This window comes from Heterocephalus glaber, unplaced genomic scaffold (genome assembly GCF_053883595.1).
Source record: "Heterocephalus glaber isolate CG9 unplaced genomic scaffold, H.glaber_assembly_v1.0 deba00001472, whole genome shotgun sequence".
NCBI lineage: Eukaryota > Metazoa > Chordata > Mammalia > Rodentia > Bathyergidae > Heterocephalus > Heterocephalus glaber.
The window spans coordinates 76,146,538-76,163,995 of record NW_028258315.1 but is presented as its reverse complement, the minus strand read 5'-3'; the positions used below and the strand labels follow the sequence as shown (position 1 = coordinate 76,163,995).

Genomic DNA, 17,458 nt, shown 5'->3' with positions numbered 1-17,458 from the left:
TGTGGTAGGTTTTTGTTTGAGGCTCTCATGGGAGTTAAAGTAGGAAAAATAAGTGCAGTCCAGTTTTAGCTGGTCTTAGCATTTTTTTTTTTTTTTTTTTTGGTACCCGGGATTGAACTCGGGTCTTTGCGCTTTCGAGGCAGGCAGCGGAACCACTGAGCTAAATCCCCAGCTGGTCTTAGCAATTTTTTTTCATAGTTTAGAATTCTTTATTTTATACAATTCATAATTGTTATAATAGAAAACCAGTAATACAATACAACAAATCTATGCCAATTCAACTTGAATCTTCAGTATAAACACGTTCAACAAAGTCCTTAGATGCAATTTCTTTTGGGTTTACGGCAACACTCTCTGTTATATTGTATGTCTTGTAAATTCCAATAAGTCTGTCAGAAATCTCAAACATTACTTTGAAGGCAAATTATTACGAACTGGGCATTTTTTGTTTGTTCATATATATAAAATGCAACAATGGACACATTTTTAAAATCAAGGGCTGCATCAATCTCACCCATGAAGTAAAGAGGGGTAGGTTTGTAGTGGTGAAGAGCAAATACTAAGGCCAGTGAATTAAATGTTTTCTCTCCTCCTGAAAGGTTGAAGATCTTCCAACTTTTCTTAGGTGGTCGAACACTGAACCTGATTCCTTCAGAGAAAGGATCCAAGCTGTCTACAAGCTCCAGTTCAGCATCCCCTCCCAAAGTAAACATTTGGTAATTTTCTTTTAACTTATTTGTTATTATACAAAAACCTTTCATGAATTCATTAAGCTTTTGTTTTCGAAGATCTTCATATGCCTGTCTAAAATTATCTCTTTCAGAAGTAATTTTATCCAAGTCTGCAACCTGCTGCAAATATAATTCTTCTTTCTTTTTATACTCTGCAATGGCACCAAGGTTTGGTTTCATTTCTTGACACTAGGATTCCAAAAGTGCAATTTGATTTGTTATAGAATCTGGATTCTTAACTGCTTCAAGATCCTCTGGGCTTAGAACAGAAACCTCTTCAACAGGATTATCTTCTATAGGATGCAGTGATATGTTTGAAATCTCTTTTCATCAATATTTTATTTTAGAATTATGTTCAGCAATGTGACCATCTATTTGTTCAAGTTTCAACTTAATACTGAGTGCATCTCTCTGAAGGGCATGTTCATTATCTTGAATAACTTTTAGTTCTTGAAGCAAATTATGATGTTCTTTCTGGATCTCTGGTAAGGACTCCTCTGCAGCATTTGTATTTTTTATGACCTCTGTTGATTTGTCCTCAAGACCTCTTAGTTCTGCTGTTAAGTCATGTACTTCTTTCACAGTATCCCTTATTTCTTTCTCTGTGCGAAACACAGTCCTCTGCCTTTTTAAGATTTCTGTCAGCAGTCTTGATTGCTACTTGGGCTTTAGTAATAGCAGAAGCACATTCATTTAGTTGCTTATTTATTTTATCATTTGTCTTGTTGGGCCTTGAATTTATGGTTATTGATTTCCACAATGATATTGTGTAATTGTTTAACCTTAGCTTCTACTTTACCAGCTTTCTCAGCCACACCATCATATTCTGTTTTGAAAGTACTGACATTTTCTTCTAGAAATTTCTGTTTTTTTTGGTCAGGGGCTGTAGCAAGTACATTAGTTTCAAATTCCTTAAGTTATACACTCAAATATTCTTCTTGTTCCAATAAACCCTGGATGCTTGCAGTAAACTTTTCAAGTATATTCTTCATTTCTCATTCATCATGTCATAACTTAACTACTGCTTCTTCAAGTTGTACTTTTTGTTCTTGGATTTGTGTTGCTTTCTTAGAATCTCTTTGCAACTGTGATTCCATTTTATTTACCTCTTCTTCAGAGATTTCAACAACTGAAGAACCCATTCTTTCTTTCATTACTTTGCTTCTACCGCCAGTCATTGTACCTGACTGTTCTATGATTTGTCCCTGTAAAGTTACCACCCTTCATCTTCTATCTTTTTAATATGCTACTCTTGTAGCTTGATCCAAGTTGTCAGCTACCAGGGTATCTCATAAAGCAAAGTAAAAAGCTTGGAGAATTTCCTCATCTTTTACTTTAACTAAATCAAACAACAGAGAAGTATTTTCAGGAGTTTGAATTTTGGTCATTTTTTTGGCCCAGACTGCCATTTTATCTAACCCCATAAAGGTTGCCACTCCAATATTTTGTCTTTTAAGGAAGTTTACACATTCTTGGGCTGTATCAATAGAATCAACAACAATGTAGTCTAAGGCATGGCAACAGCATGAAATAGCCACATCATATTTTTCATCAATGGCTCCTAGGTCCCCCAGTCTTCCATATATTCCTGGAATCCTGCCAGACTTTTTTTCTTGAATTATTGTATCAAGTACTTTCCCTCTACTTCGATTCATTGCTAAGGAACTCTTTGCTTCCTCAACTTTTTGAAAAGATCATGAACCAAACTTTTGAAGTTCATTTCTTCTTGTGTAAGTTTTTTAAGTTCTTTTTCTTTTGCCTTTAATGCTTGTTCAGTTTGAGGGAGTTTTGCCTCTATACTTCTGATGGCAGCTTTCCTTTCTTTGAGAGTCTCATAAGCAGCAATGAGAGCTTCTTTTGCCTTACTTAATTGAGATACTGTAGTATTATATCGACTGAGGTAGATATCAAGTTCTGACTGGGCTACCTCCATCTTTGAACGTGTTCATTGACAGATTTGTTGAAACCCATAAGTTCTTTCTCTTGACTTTCTTTTTCCTTCTGAAGCCCTTGTGTTTCTTGTATAAGACTATCCATAACTTCCTTTAATTTTTTCTCTTCCCTCTCTTTTTCTTTTTCAAGGGAATTATTTCTAGTTGTTGACTCAGTTATGATGTTCTCACTCTTGGCAGGTATACTTTTAAATTCTTCAACCTTTTCCTTTTCTTTTTGAAGTTGTTTCTCCAGTTTTTAACTTTACTAGTAGCATGCTTTAATTTTTCTCTAACTTGAACATCTTCCAAATCCAGCTGTGTAAATTTTTCTTTATTTTCTTCAATAAATTTTGTAATTTTATTGAGTTTCTTCTCTATATCTTGTACAGCTTTATTCTAAGCTTTCATTTCATTTGACAGTATATTGTTCCTCTCATTGATTTCTTTGGTATCTTCATGAATCTTTTCCTTTTGTATCTCCATTTTAGCAATTCGTTTCTGCAGATCATAAATGTAATACTGACAAACATGATTCTTTTTTCTAAATATTTCATTTTCCAAGGTAAGAAACTCAATGGCTATGTTTTTCTCTTCCTCCAAGGCATCCTTTTCCTTTTCTACCCTTTTAACTCTGTTTAACTTCTCTCCTCTGTGTTCATTTAGTATTTCAACTCTTCGACATAGGACTTTAATAGGTTCATTTAATCATCCACAACCAATTATATCTTCTCAATACTCAAACAAACCCTCATCATGTTCAGTCTGGCCTTTTGGTTTCATCATAGCTATTTGTTCAACTTCGCCCTGCAATATTAAAAATCTATTATGGTCCAAGTCAATTCCATGGCTTTGAAGAAGGTTCCCAACATCCTCAAATGTTTTTTTCTTCCCACTTATGTGATAGACAGAAGTATTGTCTCTTTAGGCCGTTCTGGATACATAGAAATTACTGTTAGGAATCACTTCATAATTATCCCCTTCCTTATCAATTATCTTTTGAAAATGAACTTCTACAGTACAACTCTGAATATCCTCACGTTCATCAGAATTATGTATTAGTACTGACAATTTTTTAGATCTTATTTTTTGTGCTCGATAGCCAAACACAAAAAGCATAGAATCAATAACATTGGATTTGCCAGTGCCATTTGGCCCAATTATACAGGAAAAGTGCTTATGGAAAGGTCCCAGAATTTTTTCCCCAGCATAGGACTTGAAGTTCTGGTTTACAATATGAGTTATCATAAGCCGAGGAGCTCCAGCTTCATTTGTCATTGCTGGAGGTGGGGGTGGAGGAATACTATTCAAAATCTCTTCTAAACTTCGGTTATCAAGTTGCTCACCAGGAGTGTCTGCGGCGGCGAAGCCTGGGCTCGCGGCGCGGCCTCACGGCGGCTCCAATTCCCTGTCGCTGCTGCCGGGGTCTGGGGACGACGCTGTCCCCTTCTTTTTTGCGTCGGGCTGTGGAGGGCTGGGTGCCTTTATGGAGCATGGCCGCTGCAGGACAGTTCACTCAGACCAGGGCTGGAAACAGTTAAACAAGCGCACCCCCTCCCCTCTCTCACCGGTGTTTTGGCTCTGGGTCCTTCACTCAAAGATGATCTTAGCATTTTAATAATGTAAAGCACAATTTTGAAGGCATAACATATTAATTAATCAGTTTGGAAATGATTCCTGAAGTCTGCAACTAGGAGACAATTATTACGTATTTCTAAAACCTCTGAGTGTTTTGTCTGGTTTTTTTTCCCTGATTACTCATAGTAGGACACGCAACCCCCCGATAGACTTTTACAATATTTTATTTTATTTTTATTAGTACATGTTTCCAGCACATAATGTGTGTACATTCCTTGTGTGGAGCTGATGCATGTGTGACACATCTTAATTCCTTTTTAAATCTCCCTTCCTTCCTTTCTCTCCCTGCCCACTCCATCTCTTGGGCTCCTTCTCATTTGAGAAACATCTTCCTACTTCCTATTATTTATCTTTTATTTTGCTCCGTATTTATAATTTTAGAAGCATTCAGAGCTTTTTATCCACCACTCAGTGACTTTCACATCCAGTAAAGCTGACTTGCTGCTGTCTCTAACCTCTATTTTGAAGAACTGTAAAATAATATCGTAATTATACTGTGAAGCCAAACACGATTGCCATTAATTTCAACATCTCATTGAGTTCCTAAGTCAGTTATATCAATAGTATGAGTCAAAAAGATTATATGATATTATTAAGGAATTAACATTTCAACATTTCACAAATTATTTCCTTGGCATGCTATCAACTTTCTTATTTTCTATGAACCTTGTAAAACAAGGTATCCATTTTTAATTTTCTTAAATAAATAATTGATATACTAAATTTACAATTAATTAAGGCAGGCTGGACAGATTTGCCTAAGGATCCAAAATACTTTATGATAAGGAAAGGACTGAGACTCCTGTTAAAAGATATTTTTTAGACTAAGATAAAATCCTGGAAGAGAATGGGAAACCTCTTCTACAGACATAAAAGTTAACTAATGTTCATGTTGGAGACCCTGGGTTTGATTCCCAGGACCAAAAACATGCAAAAATTAACTCAAGTAAAGATTTTATTTTATTTATATGTGATAAAACTAGGCAGATCTTATATCCAATTCCAAGAAAATTCAAAAAGCAAAAATGTACATGGAAGAAAGGAATTGAATTGAAAGTGTAGAGATAAAACTGGTTTTCCTACAGAAAAGATATAATATACACTGCTGAAGGAGACAGAATTTGTATGCTAACTAACTCACAAAGAATTATTACAATTGCTCAAAGTGATGAAAGTCTAGAATCTGATCATCCAAATGAATATGTTGTATATAGGCAATGGAATCGTTTACTGGTGAGTCCATAAGAGTTAGAATTCTGGACCAAGAGAGACTATGTAAAGGTGCAAATTTCCAATGATGAATGTCATTATATTGTATACCTAAAATGTACCAATGATTAGAATGAATAATCGATAATGCAAAATAGGAAGAAAAGGTCCAAAGGGGTAGGGGTAGTGGGAGGGGCAGGAGAAAGGAAAGAGGGGAAAGGAAAAATGCTGAGAAATGGAAAAAAATGGAAATAAAGTCTTTGTAAATAGGGAAGGGTGGAGGGGGTGAAGGGAGGGCTAGGAATGGGGAAAAAATAAGAACCAAGATGCATTATGTAAAGGTACATTTCCCAATGAGAAATGTAATTGTGTTGTATACCTACAATGTACCAATAAAAGAATTTAATATAAAAAAAATTTTTTTAAAAATTAAAAAAAAAAGAATTCTGGGAATGCTATTAGTATTTAACAACAGAGCATGGAGCAATTGTTGAATGAAAAAATTGACTTAGGTCAGTTTCCAATGAGTGGAATATTAAAAGAAGACCTGGCTACTAAGTGAGCAATATACTGATTACGGAGTTTCAGTTCAAGTCATCTGTAGTTTACATACTGGTCAGGGAGGATGGGGCACTGGAGCACAAAAGTGAACTCTGAAGACAACCTAAAATAGATATTTTAAAAAAATCTAAAGATTTCTAAAAATATTCTAGATTTCTTTTCTGTTTTTCCTCTCTTCCATTTTCCTCCCACTCACCCCTTTTTTTTTTCTTTTTCTCTCTATTTCCCTTTAATTTTTTTTCGTACTGTTTGTACTTAGTAAAGATTTCAACACTTTGACTATTCTATAGATCTGCATGGCACCAATGATAAATAAGTAAAATTCCAATGATCTCTTACTTGGCCGTACAAGTAGGTAGGCTTTAAAAATAATACACTTGACTGTTAAGAATTCTGATGGTCTATTTGGAAGTTCCTCCCTTTAGTTCCCAAAGTTATGGAATATTCAGAGAAACGTCTAAATGAGAGTTCATTTCCAGCAAATGATACCCCTACACTTATAGCCAGTTACCTGTAGCCTACAGCTAAGCACTGATTTGGAGATGAGGGTTTTGTTTTTTTTAACAACACACGACACAAAAGGCAATTACAGTCCTCCCTCATATCCAGTGAAGTGGTAGATGACATAGAACTGTTACTTAGTAACCATCACACTCTACTCAAATTCCTCCATAATTTAAAAGGCATAAGAATCATCCAAACCTCAAATTCTCCATTAATTTAGCAAATTTGTTATCTAGATAAATCACCTGACAATCTGTTGAGTAAATTAACTAATTAAAATAGTGAATTTAAAATGTATCACATGTAGCAAAAGCTTTTCTCAGAAAAGTTTTCATTTCTATAATGAGTTTTCTAAGTATAAATAATCATATTCAGAATTCAGAAAAACTAGCCTTAACCTGTATAATGGCTGAGTATAAGGTCTCCTTGGATTAAAGCAATCCATTACCAAAAAGGATTAGAGACTTAAGTGTTAGTTTGATCTGAATTTTAGAACTGCTGGAAAGGTAGCAATACTCTAATTTTATACAGTACATTGTATATTAGCAACAATCTGTTTAGACATTTTTCTTCCTGAATCTCAAAAACAAAAGTTTTCATCTGAAAAATGGATCTAAAATGTTGTCGTTATAAATGCAATATGTCTATTTCACAAAGAACATTTCCTAGTATACCATAAAAGCAGGTTATGAACTTATATTTATGATTAGGTTGACTCCATTAAGAATCCATTCAATTTTCTTTGTTTCTGACCTTGAACTAAATAGAAATCCTGAGTGAGAGGTGAGACTGGAAATAGGACAATCATGAATGTGAAAGGAGAGAGTGATTATGGGTTGAAGGGAGTTGGTATAACCTTGAGGTCTCATTAGCTTTATCAGTTAGCAAATTATCCAGTCAAGCTTTTCACAGTAGGGAATCTTGCAAATTTGGTCAACTCTGTTTTGGGCTTTCCTTTGACACTTCTTTTTGCTCTTCTAAGGAGCTTTATACTACTGATATTTTTATATGTGCTTTCATTTCTCCCTTTAATAAAGCACATTTATTCTTTGTTTCATTCCAAGGCAGCGGTGGTTCAAAAAGATTTTGGATAAGATGTTAGAAAGCAGATGGTTTACCCATTATGGACGTATAATGACTTAGACCAATGAAAACAGTGAAAGCTCCATGAGGGTCTCCACAAGTCAGATTCACTGGTATTTGCTTTTACTGAACCCTAAGTATGAAATTCTTGAACACTAAGCCTGGCACAATTGGGGGACAGTCGATATTGTTAATTTTAAAAATATTTAAAAGTAAATACAACTAGTAAGGTGTATCTTTCTATTTCAGTTTCTATAATACACAGCTATCTCCACATAGAGTAGTTTTATTTCTTGCTATAGAGATAATAAGCTTTTAGATAATACTCATAATCAGGATAAAGAGCACTGGGAAATTTCTCATTTGTTGAAAGTGCTTATTAAAATTCTTATGCTCCACTTCAAACCTATTGGACCAGACTCTGTGGATAGGATGGCCCAGGAATTTGCATTCTATCATGATTCTTATTTACTCTAAAGTTTAACATCTGCTACTCAGTGACATGATGTCTTTGCACCAAGCACTAAACTTGGTTCTGTTAACTAAGTTATGTTTAACAGTAGATACAAGAAAAAAAAAGTAGGAAATCTAACTTTTTTTCAAAGATCTCATCTTTTTTTTAAACTCTAATGAGTGTAATTGGACTTCTTTTTAAAATACATTATATTTTTGAGAGATTTGTGCAAGGAGGAAGGTAACAATTATCAAAAAGAGTTCAGGACAATGAGAATTTACATATTTCTGTCTTTCTTCACTGTCCTTATGTCTTAAACACACATTAATACCAAAACAAGTAAATAAATGAATAGTAGTCATAATGAATACCTTAATATAAGTATGTAGGCATTTTAGAAATACATTTTAGTTTAGGTCTTAGCCATGTTATAAGCTGAATGTGTAGACTTGGGTCAGACAGATCATTATTCAAAGTGGGAGTTGAACTTGATCACTATTTTCAAACTCTGGTCCTGTCCTCAATTGCCCCCAAATATGGGCAAGTAAAAATCAAGTATGCAGGGTCCCAGGCTTCTGTTTTTACCTTGATCAAAACATTTTATATTTATGCTAGCTATTTTGGGGGGTCCACAAAGAGTAAATTTGAACAAACAACCCAGTGTATAATATAAACTTTATGGGTTAGATTCTGATTTGGATTCAAGTTTGAAGAAACACGTCTAGATTTTCTTAAGTACTTAAAAAGATCAAGGAGCCTCATGCTAACATGAGGGAGACTGCATTTCTTTTGTTTCAGAGTAGAAGGAGAAATTTTGTTCTGTGTAACAAAATTGGTATAAAATGAGGGCTTCTATGTCACAAATTACTCTGATGGGGACATTCATCCACTTTGAAAGCCAGACTTACACACTTGGAGAGGCACCAAACTCATCTACTTCACACGTATGTGTTCTTGACAAAGTTATTCATCTCTTGCCTAAGACATAATTTACAAAAGCATAAAACAAACCCAGAAGTATTAATATGTGCCTTTACCTCTTACATAGGGACTTTTTAATAGTAAGTGATCATAGTAACCTTGCAATCACTTCATGACAAAAAGGTGTTCTCTGTACTAGCACAAAAGTGAAGATTATGATTGGATTGTGATAATAAGAAACCACCTAACCAAAAATCCCCCCAAATAAAAATAAGTTAAAAACCCCAGGGAAATTTTCATGTGAAAATTTTCATGTCAGTTTCTAAAGGGAACCTAATCTAGACCAAGGGTTGATTCCTAGGATTCAGTGTAACCTTGACGTCCTCAGTTCTTTGATCTTTCCCTGAACTCTTCCTCAGTAGTATCAAAGATAATTACACTCCTCTATGATCTCAACTTTAGTAATCCCATGCTCATTTCAAATCTTCAATTCATCACTACCTTCAACTTAGGCTGGTCACATATTTCACTGTCCTTTAGCCCTTAGCTCCAGCATGTCTTGACTTCCATTTAGACCCAACTTTCCATCAATATAACACTTTGTTGCATGCATTTTTGCTTTTTTTTTTTTTTTTTTTTTTTTAGGTTCTAGGGATTGAACACACGTTGTTTGTACTGAGTGATATCTCCAGCACTTTTTAACTTTTTAAGACAAGTTCTTGCTAATTTGCTATATTGCCCAGGGTGGGCTTGAAATTGTGATTCTCCTCCCCCAGCCTCCCAGAGTGCTGAAATTTACAGGTGTTTGCCAGCAGGCCTGGCTGCTGCATGGATTTTTAACTCTCTCATCCCTTTCTGAATCAAAGGCCTGCTTTCATTTTTCAATGAAAAAATCCATCCCTGGTAAAGCTTTCTTCCAGCACTAAGTTCTTCCAGTAACTAAGAAACACTTAAGTATGCTTATTAAAACCACTTTAAATATATGATTACAAACTCCTAGTTGAGTTGGAAAGCTTACAGCATCATCCCTTTCAACCCTGTCCCATACTGTTTCAGACCATATATAGCTGAGATTAAATTCAATTGCACGTAACAGAAACCTGATGATAGATGTTCTCACATAAAGCACAAGAAGGTAGAGCATGCCTTCTCTGGCAGTTCCACAAAATCCTTAGGGATCCAAGAACCTTCCTTTCTTCTCTGCCATGCTTAGCAAGTGGTTTCTGTCCTGTAGGTGACTAATATGGCTGCTGGAATGTCAGTCATGACCTCTGAGTTCCCATGAGCAGACAGAAGAAAGGCAATCAACAAATGAGGAATGTCTAAGCTGAGGCATTCCCCTTTATAGACTCTTCCTGGTGGTCTCACGACATTTCTGTATACTTCTCATTTGCCAAAATTTAATTAATTGTTAATACTCAGCTAACTGCAAGGGTGGATTGAAAAATGCAATCTTTCATCTGGGTAATAGGGCCCAGAAATAAGGGTTCTCTTACCAAGGAAGAAAAGGAGAATGAATGTTGAGTAATATATTTTGCCATATGTATTTTCTTCTCTCCTCAAAATTTCAACATCTCCTCCTATCCCCACTAAGATCTTACTTTTTAAATTGAGGAAATAGAAGCACTTGGAAGGGAATATCCACATATTTACACTAGTAGATTAACTTATCTACTTTCATTTGTAGATCTTTTAAAAGCTGTCTTTCCATTTCTGTGCTTCTGTTGAGAGATAGTTTCTCAAAAAACATGTCTATTGTTTAGTCCTTTGGCTCCCACTCTTACTAGAATCCAGTTCAGTTAGGCCTCTGTCTTTTGAAACAATTGCTGAGATTACTAGTGCCCTCTGGGTTGGCAAATCCAGTGGCCCTCATCATCTCCCTTGACAAATCCTCACCTTCTTTGGTTCTCACCTTACTGACATAGTTCATCACTCCTCCTCCTAGAAAACCTTTCATCTCTTGCCACTCAGCACACTACAACCTCTTGATTTTCCATCCACCTGTCTGGCTACTCTGTCCCCATTCTCTTTGCTGAATCCTTTTCATCTGTATGTCCTCTCACCATCTCCATTTGAATGTCTAAGAAACATCTTAAATTTTGGGTGCCCCATACTAAATCTTTCTATTTAAGTCTTCTCAACTTTCAGCCTTCCTCAGCTCAGTTGGTGGCAACTCTATCATTACTGTTTCTCTGGCCAAGAACTTGGAAGTCATCATTGTTTATTCTCTTTGTTTCATATCCCACATCTTATCAGTAAAGCCTGTTGGCTCCACCTTCAAAACAAACCCACAGCTGACCATTTTTATTACCTCTACTTCTAATAGCCTAGATCAAGCTTCATCTTTTGTCACTGAGCCCACTGTAACCTCACTCTATATTCCTTCCCTCATCATAGCATTTTTTTCTTAATATAGCAGCCAAAGTAAACCTTCAACAATATAAGTTAGATCCCATCTCTCCTCTGCTAAATATTCTCTAACAAATTCCTACCTCCTTAGAATAGGACCAAACTTCCTAGCCTCTGAACACAACCTACTAAGTCCTACAAGACCTGGTCCCTGCTGTCTCTCCAACCTCACCTCATCCCGCTGTCCCTGGGCTTCATTATTTTTTAGTCACACATACTTCTTGCTATTTCTCAAGCATATCAAATTCATTTTTACCCTAAGGCCTGTGTACTTATAGAATCTACTGTCTGGAATGGTCTTCCTTCAGTTATACATAAAGATGTTATGTTATTTAATGTCTGCTCAAATGTCATCTTTTCCGAGACCTTGTTCCTATCATTTTATGTAAAGTAGCATTTTCTTTTGCTTTTCTGTCACTTTTGCCTGCTTTCTTTTTGCATATCCTTGAGTGTCACTGGGCAGATTTGTTGTATATTTATTTGTTTATGGTCTGGCTTTCTTTTCTAGAACATAAATCTCAGTAGAAGAAAGATATTTTCTGTCTTTTTTTCACCTCTGTATTTCCAATATGTGGAACAGGTGCCTGGCATACAGTTGGCATTCAATAAATATCTATTAAATAAATGACTTCTCTTAGAGACCAACCTATATATCTAAAGTTATGTTGAATATCACTTAAATTTCTTTGAGAGGAATGGCAGACAAGTTGTGTTTGATCATAAATTAGTTCCTTTAAAGGTGTTTGTAAAAGCTGCCTATGCCCCTTGGGATGATTTTCATGCTTGAGGATTGTGAAGATTTAGGGTAGGAATAAAGAAGGAGGTGTGAAAGCCAGGGAGTGATTCACAGCCTCCCATCTGGAATCCTTTTGCAATCTCCATGCCCTCCACAGAACTTTTTCCAGAAAAGAAGATACATACAAATCAAGAATAAACTGTTGGTCTGGGGATTTAGTTCAGTGGTTCTGCCACCTGCCTCACAAGCTCAAGGTCTGGAGTTCGATCCATGGTACCAAAAAAAAATAAAGAATAAACTGTTGAAGAAGATCTGGTGCTTCAGGTATTGGGTACATTTATTCTTTCACTATGGCAACCCAAAGATTCTCATCATCTGGGAATCCACCATGCTGTGAGTCTTACTGACTGCAGGTTGTTATCTTATATCATAGAAGCTAAAAAGCCCCAGGTTGTCTTGCCTCTTCAGTTACCTTGGTTCTTTTCATTTTACTAGCTTTGTCCTCCAGGTTTTTGTGGATTCTGTGATCACTTCTCTTAATTTCAATAAATTATCTTTTGATAAGGACAACAAGAATCAGATTCTGTTCCTTGTATTCAACAACTCTTAATAGGCCAGTAACTTCAAAATCAAACAAAAAAAAGTTTGTATGAGAACAACATGGTAACTTTTGTATAAATTCTCTATTATATGCAAACTAATGTATGAAGTATAAATGGGCTATATGGTATGGGATTTTTTTACATCTTAATAGTTGTGATGCTTATTTTATGCCCCTTGGGCTAAGCCATGGTACCCTGATATCTGATCTGGTACAGACTGTCTTTGGGCTCTAAAGGTAATTCTCTGGCTTTTCAGACTATTGACCTACCCTATGGATTTTGGATTTGCTAGCCTCCACAATCACATGAACTAATTTCTAAAAATAACTCCTTCACTTTTCCTCTATCTCTCTGTGCCTGTCTCCCCCTGCCCTTTCTCCATCTATACATATCCTATCAGTTCTATTTCTCTGGAGAGCTGTGGCTAATACAACAGAGAAAGTGAATACAGTTCAAGCTGGCCTTGAACTCACTGTTTAGCCCAGGCTGGCCTTGAACTTGCTGAGATCCTCCCACCTCAGCCACCCAAATGCTGAGATTACAGGCACTTGCTACCACATCTGGCCACGGGCAAAGATTCTTCTGGGAGAAAAACCTTCTAGTACTGCAGTGAAATGACCTATTTCCTGCCTAATACCCCTTCTCAATGGGTCTAAAGATTGTTTTATTATTGTCAAGTCAGGGAATATCAATTTACATGCAGCCATGTCTCCTAGACCACCTTTTACAAGGGTACAAGATAGGAGATATACTCAGAAACAACCTCATAAGCCAGGTGTGTCCATCTGGGGATATTGTTTTCCTAGTGGTCGGGGGTTCAGGGTGGTTGTATATTGGAAGAGATCTTAGTCTAAGCAATTGCAATAAGGTCATTGAATCTTTTTTTTGTATTAAATTCTTTTATTGGTACATTGTAGGTGTACAACACAATTACATTTCTCATTGGGAATTGTACCTTTATATAATGCATCTTGGTTCTTATTTTTTCCCCATTCCTAGCTCTCCCTTCATCCCCTCCACCCTTCCCTATTTAGAAAGACTTTATTTCCATTTTTTCCATTTCTCAGTATTTTTCCTTTCCCTTCTTTCTTTTCCCCTGCCCCTCCCACTACCCCTACCCCTTTGGACCTTTTCTTCCTATTTTACATTATCGATTATTCATTCTAATAATTGGTACATTTTAGGTATACAATATAAGGTCATTGAATCTTTATGGCTAATACTGGAAATAGACTTAGGAGGAGATCCAACATGGCTGACTAGAAGAGATGTTGTGTCAGAGATACTCAGAGAAAATTCACCAGAAATACGGGTACTCTGAAAAGGGGGAGGCATTCATACATGAAATGGAAAATTAATCTGAAAGATGATATTTATATCTATATCTAAATACATATCTGGATCATTGAAAAGGGGAAGTTGTGCCACCACAGATGGTCCACGCCACCCACTCCTGCTTCCTGTGGGAAGCAGCCACCATGAGGGTGTCCCAAATAGCCCAAGGGAACAAGCTATCACTGCACAGGCCAGACTCCTGGGACAGACTCTATGTATACACTGGGCCCTTCTCCCCATCACCCTCCTTTGGCCCCAAACACTGGTGAATGCTGCATCCCATGGCATCCTCTCTGAAGCTCACCACGGGCAAGGAAACATGGGAAAACAGGGCAACAAAAGGCCCCCAAGGTTTCCTAACTCTCTCAAAGCAGATCCAGGGGGCAATGACAGTGAGGGAAGCAAACACAGGTAGGAGGGCTTTATGAATTGATTAAAGAAGAGTTAAAGAAACTCAGCGAGTTCAAAGAGGAAACGAGCCCCCAAATAATGAATCTATCATACAAACTGATCATTGTAGACATTGGAGAAACAAAAAATTGAAAGAGCTAACCAAAATGGTTCAAAACACGAATGACAAATTTATCAAAGATAAATGAACTCCACGAACAGTTGTCAGGCAGAAATACCCGAAATAAAAATTGTATTGAATTCATAAATTGCAGAAATGACCAAAGTGATGATAGGGTTTTTGAATCAAGAACAAAATGGCAAATTATGATGAATAACTTGGAAAAGCCTTAAACATGATAAGAGAACAGGAAAAATTCACCCAATAGCTGCAAGACCACACTAAGAATGCCATCCTAAGGCTAATAGAAGACAGTACATATGGAATTAAAAATCTGTTTACAGAAATCATAATAGAAAACTTTCCAAGTATGAGTAAAGATTTCAACATACAGGTAAACAAGGCTTACCAAATACCAATTAACTGTGAACAACTAACAAAGAAGCTTCTCACAACACATTTTAAAAAAGTAAAAAACCCAGATGTGCAAAAAAAAAGAGAATCTTAAGAGCTGTCAGAGGAAAGCAAAAAATCATATATAAATGTAAACCTATTAGGATTACAGGAGACTTCTCCACACAAGCTTTAAACACCAGGAAAGCCTGGAGTGAAGTATTTCAAACCTGGAAAGTGAACTTCCAACCCAGATCATATCAATAGACACAGAAAAAGCTTTTAACAAAATCTAACACCCGTTCATGATAAAAACCCAGTAGAAAATAGACATGGACAGACCTTATCTCAATCCAATAAAAGCCATTTATGATATTCCAACAATCAAAATCATATTAAATGAGGTAAATCTGCAATCTTTCCCTGTAAAATCAGGAACAAGACAAGAATGTCTACAATTACTACTCCTGTTCAACATAGTACTTGAAACATTAATCAGAGTAATCAAGCAAGAGAAAGAAATAAAAGAGATACATATAGAAAAGGAAAAAGTCAAATAATCACTATTTGTATATGACAGGGTCTTCTACATAGAAGACCCCCAAAATTTCATCAAGGTATTTCTAGAATTAATAACAAAATTTAGTATTGTAACAGGATGCAAATTAAACACACAAAAATCAATAACATGCCTGTACACAAATAACGAAATCACTGAGAAAGAAATCAGGAAAACAATACCATTCACGATGGCATCAAGAAAAATTAAGGAGGAATTAACCTAACCAAGGAAGTGAAAGACTACAATGAAAACTGCAGTACCCTGAAAAAGGAAATTGAAGAGGACAATAGAAAATGGAAAGTTATCCCTTGTTCCTGGATAGGCAGAATCAGTATGGTCGAACTGGCCATTCTTTCAAAACTGATACATAGATTTAATATAATTTCAATCACAATACTTAGAGCATTCATCACAGAACTAGAGGAAACAATCTTAACATTTTTATGTAATAAGAAGAGACCCAGGATAACAAAAGCAACCCTGTGCAACAAGAGCAAAGCATCACAATGTTGACTTTAAGTTATAGTAAAAGACTACAGTGATAAAAAAAATCATGGTATTGGCACAAAAACAGACATGAGGATTAATGGCATAGAATAGAAGATGCAGAAACAACCCCAGACACATTCGCCCACTTGATCTTTGATAAAGGGGACAAAAATACAGCTCCTTAGCAAATGGTGCTAGGAAAAATGGCTATCTATATGTGGAAGACTGAAGCTAGACTCCTATCTCTCACAATGTACAAAACTAAAACCAAAATGGAAGACAACATAGGTAAAACTCTTGAAGTCATAGTTTTAAAGACAGATAAGTTAATTAGATATCTTGTAGGCAGTTAGACCTGCCCAATACAAAAGACAATAGATAATTAGACAATCTTTACACATTCACTGAAGGTCAGCATTATAAAAAGAAGAAAAGTATTACATTTACTTACTTCCCCTAGAGATAAATAGCAGTGATTGATATTCTAAATAGGTGTCAACCTTCCTAGCCCAATTCCTTTCTGGAAATTCCTTGTTCATTCTATGTAAGCTTGCTATGCAACTTGTTTTCCCATTTGATCCCCCATTTAATCAATATTACCTGGGTGATTGTACTTATACTCTTACTGGTTGATCATAGTTTTGTCCTACCTTATGCCCACCTTGTGATTTTCCCCTGGATCTTATTAGGTGGCTCTAGTTTTATCCTCCTTTTTATCCATCCCACCTCATGGCTTTGGTCTATAAAACACCCCTGGGAAATGGAGTCCCAGGCAATCCAATTTCTAGTCCCCTTACTGTATCTCTTAGACAGAAGGTATTTTCTCTGAATAAATTTTTCCTATTCTTAACTTCCATTGTTCCTAGAATTCATTCTTTGATTTTAGAGAACACAAACTCACATTTTAGATATCTAGCAGGTTGTGAGTTATAATATTTCCCATGTTTGGATTATTTTTGCTTATTTGGATTACTCACTGCCCTGCATTATGTTTGGATTATTTGCTGTCCTGTATCAATAGACGTGGGTAAGGACTTTCTGAATGGAACTTTAATTGCACAAGAAATAACAGCAAGAGTCAATAAATGAGATTATATCAAATTAAAAAGCCTTTGCACAGCAAAGTAAACAACCAACAGAGTGAAGAGACAACCTACTGAATGAGAAAAGCTTTTGTCAGCTTCTCTTTCATCAGATGACCAAGTGTCAGGTAAAAAGGCCAAAAACCAAGACCAGACCAGGCCACAACAAGCCTTTATTAGGGGAACAGATCTGCTGGGCTGTCTCTGAACAAAGGGGAGACATAAAGCAATATGACCAGGACAGTAAGTGCCTTTTATAGGAGTGGTGGGGGGTTGTAGGAGCTGAGGTGGGGTTGAGTGAGGTAAT

General features: G+C 36.1%; 1 pseudogene; it reads right to left on the bottom strand.

Annotated features, from left to right (window-relative positions):
- Window positions 1–277: 277 nt before the first annotated feature.
- On the bottom strand, window positions 278–4,157 carry LOC101705340 (structural maintenance of chromosomes protein 4 pseudogene; annotated as a pseudogene).
- Between the last annotated feature and the right edge of the window lie 13,301 nt (window positions 4,158–17,458).